The sequence below is a fragment of the Penaeus chinensis genome, chromosome 32 (genome assembly GCF_019202785.1).
Source record: "Penaeus chinensis breed Huanghai No. 1 chromosome 32, ASM1920278v2, whole genome shotgun sequence".
NCBI classification, from domain to species: Eukaryota; Metazoa; Arthropoda; class Malacostraca; order Decapoda; family Penaeidae; genus Penaeus; species Penaeus chinensis.
In genome coordinates, this window is record NC_061850.1 from 10,942,478 (window position 1) to 10,952,370 (window position 9,893).

Here is a 9,893-nt window from a genome sequence, read left to right on the forward strand (position 1 = left end):
TCTCTATCTCAAATCTTTATCGCTGTCTCCCTTGGTCCTCTTACCTGACCTGTTCATTAACCAGCCGTTCATTATATCGCTGTCTCCCTTGGTCCTCTTACCTGACCTGTTCATTAACCAGCCGTTCATTATATTGCTCGGTTATTTTAGAACTTTATAACTTCTAAGAACAAAAACTTACGAAGTATTCCCGCTATCTCTTTCTTCCAGTTCTTTTATGACTTGTCTTTTATTGCTCTTTTCTTTTCTTTTCGCTTTTTTAAGGAAAAGTTGAAATAGTCTGCGTCATGTATCGGGTTGTTTTAAAGGTTCGTCTAATTTTCTAAAAAAAAAAAAAAATACGTAAAGAGAGTGTGGGAGGGAAGGAGATAGGAGAGAAAGGAGAGAGAGCGAGAGAGAGGGTGGGAGAGAGGGTAAGGATGAGAGAAAGAAAGAGAGAGAGAGAGAGAGAGAGAGAGAGAGAGAGAGAGAGAGAGAGAGAGAGAGAGAGAGAGAGAGAGAGAGAGAGAGAGAGAGAGTAAGGATGAAATAGACTGATACATAGATAGATAAAGAGAGAGAGAGAGAGAGAGTAAGAGAGAGAGAAAGAGTAAGGATGAAATAGACTGATACATAGATAGATAAAGAGAGAAAGAGAGAGAGAGAGAGAGAGAGAGAAGAGAGAGAGAGAGAGAGAGAGAGAGAGAGCGAGAGAGTAAGAATGAAAGACAACCAAATAGACAGAGATAGAGAAGAAACAAAAGAAACAAAAGCAGAAATTGTAAAAAAAAGAGAATAGAGAAAAAAAACACCGAATATGGAATAAAAAATAAAGAAGCACAGAATAGAAATGGGTAATGAATAACAAGAGGTCTCTGCTGGTGGATATGCTATTCTTGAACGGACATCCGCGTGGGTGTTTGGGGGGGGGGGGGGGGCGAGGGGAGTAGTGATGGGGGGGGAGAGGAGGGGCCAAAGGCTACTCTTTCTTAATATTTTGTGATAATCTTTCTTAATTAAGGTTCAGAGAGGGCGTGGGGGGGAGGGGAGGTGGGTACAAGGTAGGGAGGGAGGAGCAGGTCAGGAGGAGGGAGGGAAGGGGGTGGGGGATGGGGGAAAGGGGGGAAGAGAGAGTGGAGGTGGGGGTGAGGGAGAGGGGGGGAGGAAGGGTGGAGGTGGGGGGGGCGAGGGAGAGGGGCAAAAAAAGAGTGGAGGTGGGGGGTGAGGGAGAGGGGGGGGGGGAAAGGGTGGGGGTGGGGGGGTGAGGGAGAGGGAAATGGAAGGCTGGAGTAGAGTAAATGCAGGAGAGAGGAGGAGGTGAGGAAGGGGTGAAGACGATGAAGATAGGGAGGGCGACGGGGCTGAAGAGGGAGAGTTTAAAGTAAGGAATGGAAGATGAAGCATAGGAGAGAACTGGAGAAAGAGGCAGGTGAGGAGGATAAGAGAAACGGGTGGGATGGAGAGGAAGGCTAAAGAGGAGAGGAAGGATGAACTAAAATAACATATTTAGCATTTTACGGAATTATTTTTTCTTTAAACTAATGAAGGCGACGTATTTAAACGAGACGTGGAAATGGAGAAAAGAAGAGAAATGGGGAGAAGAAGAGGAAAGGGAAGGGGAAGGAGGGGAGAGGGGAAGAAAAGGAAAAGAAAAAGGTAACGTAAAAGAGCTGGAAAGATACGAAGGCATTAGATATGACAACATAAGTGTCTGGGAATATTCATGAGAGTGCTTACAAAAACTAGTCTATGTTTAAAGTGTAATATATCTAAAGTATTTCCAAGTAACGCCATGTGTTTTTGACGTGTGAAAATATGTTCACAGCTTTTATACAAGTACCCACTCCCGCTTAAGAATTGTAAGACACCTAGTATAATTTTAAGTAACATAGACAAGGACTCAAATATAATTGGGTAAAAGTGTAATACATGTAAACAAATAAAGTAACAACATATATTTTTTGCCTATGAAAATATATCCACAAGACTGCAGTACATGCAAAAAATTACCATATACACTCATGTAATATTTTGTATCAACATTAGTACTCAGCACGTGAAATATAAAAGCCAATATACACTTTAATTTAAAGTGCAATACATTTAATGCAACTTTTAGTAACAAAACATGTTGCTTTTGAAAATATATCAAAGACTAGCGTCGTAAAGTGTAGAACATATAATTCAAAGTAACGATACATATTTTGTGTGAAGATATATGTACAAAGCAAAGCATACACTTTGATGTGAAATATCATAGATCTAAGATACTCTTAAGTGACATTTATTTTACCCATGAAAATATATCCGCGACACTGCAGTATACAGTATATATATATATAAGGCAACATACGGTTTGACTTAAGGTGTAATACATCTGCCATAATTCCAGTATCTACACAATTCCAGTATGCAAAGAGTCCCATACATAATTCCAGGATCTACATAATCCCATGCACAATTCCAGTATAAGCTCATAAAGGGTAACACATGTGGTACAAGCGCCTCGTGTCTCTATTTTCTCGAGAAAAGACCCCAATCTCTTCCTTTTTCTCGCTCGAACTTTGAGGACAGAGAATGATGATGACAAAATAGCCTACGTTTGTTTTCAGCCGACAAAGGTTGACGAAAACAGGAACCACCTTTTTTGAATACCTCTCTTGAGGGCGGATATATATTTTTTCTTCTTCTTCTTTAATGGCCTAATAGGCGGTTAGGGTGTTCGAGTTTAAAAGAGTTGCTTAGTCGACAATTACTTTCGTAATGTTTTTTTTTTCCTTGGAAACTTTGTGAATATTAAGTAAAGGTGAGAAATATCAGGAAGAATAATGATAAAAGGAAAGAAAAACAGGAAAACTCCAGATAAAAGGAGAAGAGAGGGACAGAGAGAGAGAGAGAGATAGATAGATAGATAGATAGATAGATAGATAGAGAGAGAGAGAGAGAGAGAGAGAGAGAGAGAGAGAGAGAGAGAGAGAGAGAGAGAATATGATTTTCTACTTTTTTTGTCTTCCAATTTATTTTATGAAAATGTTTGTCTTCCTTACATTAACTGGGATAAACAAAGATCTTTATATATCATTACTTCACCGTGAGAATCGGAAGCGACTAACACTAACTCCTTTCTGCAACATCTGTCAAATCATATCGTCTGTAATGAGGATTGCACAATACGTCATATCAAGTTAGAATTTATGCAAGCTATTGTACGATAAGATACATGTGTGTTCATATACATGCATAAATGAGGTTATATGAACAAGCTCTATTGCATAAAATCATCATAGTTGCATCTTCCTTTCCTCTTCTCATTTGCTTCACTGACGCCTCTCCTATTCTGAAATACAGTGATAAACCCCCCTCTTTCTAAATCAGTTCCACAATGGATCGCTCTACCATACGTCAATTAAAATCTGAAAAAAATGCTTATCGTTACATCATCCAATCCCGCTTCTGTTGTTCTAGCTAATTGCAGTTGTGAGTAGATTCTTTGTTGCAGGTTCTAAAGGGGAGGTGCCATTAGTAATGCTATGTGTACACGTCTGGAATATGTACCTGTTTTGCGGTATTGGAATTCAGTAGATTTTGCATGGGGTTCTTGCATGTCTATCTGTAGCTAAGTATGAACACATATATATGTGTATACACATACAGTCACGCAAACACATATGTTAACACACACACACACACACACACACACACACACACACACACACACACACACACACACACACACACACACACACACACACCCAGCCATACTTCAGCACTATGAATAATCAATCGGAATGGAACTAACACCCTTTCTCAACTCAAAGGAGCTCTCAACCCAAACTAGATTTCACGAATCAACCTCTTACATAACACAGGCAGGAGGTTAGCAACGCCGGGTTACAATATCATATCGTTCAGGCGAAAACAAGACCTATTGTATGTCCAGTACTCAGCAGAGGAGCTTTTGTTTGCAGAGTGATTAGCTGGACTAATAGCCGTAGTCAGTCACCGTTGAATGCACCGACTGCGAATGGCCGGCAGTTTACATCATTCTTCGGGATAATTCAAGTCATATTCATCTTTTTTGGGAGATTTGTCTGGGAAGAGAGAGGCTCGGGAGGATCGTTAATGTACGGCCTGGGATGTTTGGCAATGCTGCAACGGGAAAGACTAAAGGGTTTTGCTTGATTTTTGCGTTATGGTGTATAGTTCCTGGTGTGACGTGCGGAAGCTGTCCGATCGAAAGTGTTACCAGATGATCAGCTGGAATTGATAGTTTTACTGTTCATTTCTGGAAGTGGAATCTGTTGTACTGATCCTTCTGTGCGATTCTCTTTCTTCTTTCTGAAGTAGGATCATTTAAAACTATTCAAATGTGTACATACATGTCTCTCCTTCTCTCCCAATATATATATATACACACACACATACACACAAACACATACGTACATACATATATATATATATATATATATATATATATATACATACACACACACACACACACACAGACACAGACACACACACACACACACACACACATACTTACACACATATATATATATATATATATATATATACATATACATACATAAATACATATGTATATGTCTGTGCATATATATATATATATATATATATATATATATATATATATATATATATAATTTATGTATGGATAATGTGGATGTTTGTTTCTTACTAATGTAATGACACTCCCATGAGTTCCATTTGTAAAATTCCAGCATATCTGATAACATTCATTCCATCTGATTACCGAGTCGTTGCACAACAACAACAACAACAACAATAACAACTGTTGAGCTTTGTTACACACACGATGGTTACTCTGATCCATCGAGCTTTCAGATTTACTCGTAGCTTTACCCTGACTTTCGTTTCTATGTATTTGAAGCTCATGTTGTCACAGGTCTGGCGTGATTCCCGTTTTCTTTGATATCATGTCAATTTTCTTTGTGGGGTTATTATCGTCTGTTCGGAAGGATCTGTGGTAAGCGAGAGAAAAAAAAAAAAAAAAAAACACGAAAGGAAGGGGAATAGAAAGAAAGAAAGAAAAAAAGGATAAAAAAGGATGTTTTGCATAATAAAATTCTTTATAGCGTGTTGTGTTTCATAAGAAAGTGCTGTTTGGATTATTAATGTTTCCTTTTGTTGTAATCAGCGGTAAGTTTTTTTTCTATGAAATTTTACAAAACAAAACCTCAGTTCTATTGTCAGTTGTTATATATCGGAGAAAACAGGAATGGCAACTATAATGTACTTCTGAACAATGATCCTCTAATTTCTCAAGACTACTATTGAGTTCGCGAGACAAAGCATCATTTTCTACTCTCTCTCTCTCTCTCTCTCTTTGTCTCTCATCCTTCCCCCTTACTCCTTCTCCCTTTTCCTCTTACTCTGCCTACGCCTCATCCTCCTAATCTCTCGCTTCCTTCCTTCCTCTCGCCCCTCTCCTCTCTCTCTCTCTCTCTCTGTCTCTATCTGTATCTTCCTTCTCTTCTCCCCCCCCTCTCCTTCTCTCTTTTAGTTATTTTTCGAATTTAGTCTGTTCAACAGGTCTAGTTTTAGCATGGATAGTTTTATTGATAATTAGTTAACACAAGAGAATAAAGCTTGCAAAAAAGTTCACAAACAGGGCATGACTTAATAATAAACGTGTTGCTTATCAGTTGATATCTTTTTATTAGTCTATTGGCTGATAACCAGTAGGGATATCGGCAGAAACTGTCGACAGAAACAGATGAATTATGCAAGGACACTGACAGTATGAAACTATAGATCTGTTTTACTACTACACCTGTCCAAGTTATCCGGCACTTTGCACCACGATATACTATAAAGAAATTTATAAAACTTAACACAGATTTCGCTGGTTCCGAAATTATTATACGAACAGATGGTCTAGGCTATCTTGTCTATGAATTACCTCCATTAGTTTTCCTCAGGGATGTATAATGGGTTCATGAAAAAAAAAAAAAAAAAATGTGTGTGTGTGTGTGTGTGTGTGTGTGTGTGTGTGTGTGTGTGTGTGTGTGTGTGTGTGTGTGTGTGTGTGTGTATGTGTGTGTGTGTGTATGTGTGTGTGTGTGTGTGTGAACAATCGGATTGCTTACCAGGTCGTACTTCAATATGCAGATAGCTCTGCTTTACCAAATGTCAATATATATATATATATATATATATATATATATATATTTAGAGTCCATAGATGTTATTGAATATTATACGATACCTAGCATAGTTGCCAGACACGTGCTAATGTATTGTACTGAATAGACAAACACACACACACACACACATTTCAACTGAGGTATTTACGAAGGAATAAAACCTGCCCGTCATTCCAACACAGTGTATGACTGCACCATAAAAATCCTGTAAACGAGGAACTTATCATATCAAAATGAGCTGTTGGAATCAACGAGTAAAATACTACCACTTTCTACACACATGAAAATCACGTTACGGCTCAAGCCCTTTTAACAGTAAAACAGCTGTCCGTTCTGGAAGACTTTGAGTCAACTTCTCGGGACATACGTGAGTACTGGAACTAAGAGGATTGCACTGGCTGTACTCATCATCATGGGCTTTCGCTGCTGAGTGTTGCCAGCGAAAACCACTACAGAGAAGGTCTCCTTAGAGTGATAAGGTGTCTGGCACTCAGCAAGCCTCCAACAATGACAACAATCTGTTTTTTTAAGATCTCGAATCATCAGTTACCTGGTGGGTTAATCGGCATTCGGATTGTCAGCGAAATGAGCGGAGCTACGAAGAACTAAGAACTTGTTTGTAATACTGGAAAGAAAAGACCAAGGGGAGAATTTCGTTAGTCAAATATAAGATTTCTCCTCAAGAGATTTTCAGAAACAAACATGCATTTTGATTTAAGTTTTGACTTATTTTGATGATTTAGAAATAACATATTATAATGTTTTATTTCTATAGTCTGTAAAATACTTTAATCGGCTTTGGTATACTTAACTGAAATAGGTAACTTTTATCTCCTCATATTATTTTTCAGATCTCAATATGATATGACTTTGTGATATTCCATTACAGTTTTTTTTTCTTATAACATTTGTGATATAATCTATAAAATGTAAACTGATATAATGATTTTATTACTATTCTCATTTTTACTAGTTTTGTTGTTATCGTCATTGTTGTTATTATCATTATTATTGTTATTGTTGCTGTCCTTACTGTTATCATTGTTACTGTATTATCATTATAATTATTACCATCTGTATTCTGATGATTTTTCTTACTATTTTATCATTTTCATAATAATGATTATTATATTTGCATATTAGTATTACTTCTACTACGACTATCATTGCATTATCATTATCATGGTCACCATCACTATCATTTGCATTAGTATTATCATTATTGTCATTAATATTATTGTCATTATTATCCCTATTAACATTATAATTACTATCATCGTCGTTATTACCATTCATTGTCGTTATCATTGAAATTACTGTTTTCATTGTTACCTTTATTATTTTTATATTAATTCTTATTATTCAAAAACTTTCTTTTCTTGGCCTCTCTTTAATTATTACCGTCCCTCTCTCTGTCTTTCACTCTCTCTCTCTCTCTCATTCTCTCTCTCTCTCTCTCTCTCTCTCTCTCTCTCTCTCTCTTCCTCTCCCTCTGCTCGTCTGTCTGGTTATATTATATTCTCCCTCGATCCTCAATCGCTCTTTGCATCGCCCCTCTGTAAATTCCCCTCTCTTTTTCTCTTTCTCTCCCTCCCTCCCTCCTCCCTTCCTTTCCTCTGTCTCCCTCCCCCCCCCCCCCCCTACTTTTGCCTTACAGCCACTTTGGCATCAGCTTGAAACTCCTATCCCATGATGACCTCCCCCTCCCCCTCCCCCCTACCCCTTACCTTTTCCCCTCCCCCCTCCCCCTACCCCTTACCCTTTCCCCTCTCCCTACCCCTTTCCCCTCCCCCTTACCCTCCCCCTTTGCCTTCCCCCTCCCCCTTACCCTCCCCCCTCACCTTTTCCCTTCCCCCTCCCCTTTTCCCTCCCCACTCCCCTCTTACCCTTAACCCCTCCCCCCCTTACCCTTAACCCCTCCCTCTTTGCCCTCAGTGATGGACAGTCTTTCCAAAATGTCTGACAAGTTGTTCCTTCGGCTCATGTGATTAAGTTGAGTGAAGACCGCAGAAGCAACTTACTGAACCGGAGAGAGTTTCGTCCATTTATAAATGTTTTTTTTTTTTTTTTTTTTTTTTTTTTTGAGGTAGAGCTTTATTTTATCGTTATGAGAAGTAATGGTGTCATTATCGTCATTATTGTTGCCATTATCGTTATCAATATTATCATTATTATTATCATTTTAAGTATTTGCGTCATTATTGTTTTTGTTATCAATATTATTGTTATTGCTGTTGTTATTATTTATTTATTTAGTTATTATTATTATTATCATTATTATTGTTATTACTAATATTATTGTTACTATTATTATTGTATCTATCATTTATCATTTTTATCATCATCATCATCATCAACATCGTCATCATCATTTTTACTTTTATCATTTCTGGCATTATTACCATCATTATCATTATCATCACAATCATTATCATTATTGTTATTACACTATTATTATTATTATTATTGATATCATTATTATTATTATAAATATTATCATTACTACTATTATTATTATTATTATTATTATTATTATTGTTATTTTTATCATTGTTATCATTATTATTATTATTATTATTATTATTATTATTATTATTATTGTTATATTTATCATTGTTATCATTATTATTATTATTATTATTATTATTATTATTATCATTATTACTATTACTATTATCATTATTATCATTATCATTATTATCATTACCATTAGTTGTATTATTATCATTATCATCATAATTATTATTATATCATTGTTAGTAGTATTATAATTACTGTCATTACTTTTTCTTTATTATCATCATCATCACCATCATAATCATCATTATCATTATTATATTACTATCATTACTGTTATTATTATTATTATTATTATTATTATTATTATTATCATTATTATTATCTTTATTATTATTATTCTTATTATCATTATTATTATTATTATTATTATTATTATTACTATTATTATTATTGTTATTATCATTATTGCTATTATTATTTATATTATTATTATCATCGTAATTGTGATTATCATCATTGTTATTGCTATTATTATTATTATTATTATTATCATTATTGTTATTATCATTGTTATTATTATTATTATTATTATTATTATTAATATTGTCATTATTATTATCATCAATATTATTATTATTATTATTATTATTATTATTATTATTAACTATAGCGGTAGTAGTATAAGTATTACTAATATTATCAATAATATTGCAATTACCTTCATTACCATTATCATTATTATCATTAACATTAACAATTTTATTATTTTTGTTATTACTAGTATCATTATTATTATTACTATTATCATTATTATTATCATTATCACTATTATTATTATTGTTACTAATGTTATCAATAATATTACAATTACCATTATTATCATTATCATTATTATTATTACGATTAACAATTTTATTATTTTTGCTATTGCTAGTATTATTATTATTATTATCATTATTATTATCATTATTATTATTATTATTATTATTATTATTATTATTATCATTATTATTAATACTATCATTATTACTATTATCATCATTACTATTATTGGTACTACTGTTATTATCATTATTACTATTGTTGTTTTTATCCCTATCATTATTATTGTTATTACTACCAACATATTATCATCATTGTTATTATTGTTATATTATTGTATTATTATTATCATTATCGTTATTATTATTATTATTATCATTATTATTA